This window comes from Mus caroli, chromosome 6 (genome assembly GCF_900094665.2).
Source record: "Mus caroli chromosome 6, CAROLI_EIJ_v1.1, whole genome shotgun sequence".
NCBI classification, from domain to species: Eukaryota; Metazoa; Chordata; class Mammalia; order Rodentia; family Muridae; genus Mus; species Mus caroli.
The window spans coordinates 117,214,821-117,215,033 of NC_034575.1; positions in this window are offsets into that span (position 1 = coordinate 117,214,821).

Consider the following 213-nt stretch of genomic DNA (forward strand, 5'->3'; position numbering starts at 1 on the left):
GAACATTTAGCTGAAGTGGACACAGGTGAAAGGCTAAGGCAGGCCTGAAGGAACATTTCACTTGAAGCAGACACAGGAGAGAGGATGTTCTGCTAAAGCAAGCACATGAAAGGACACGTGATGAAGGATTCTTTGCTAATGGCTGAAGCTGACATCTGGTACCTGTGCTGAAGCAAGACCTGTAGAGGACACGTGATGATTGGAGGGTGTAAA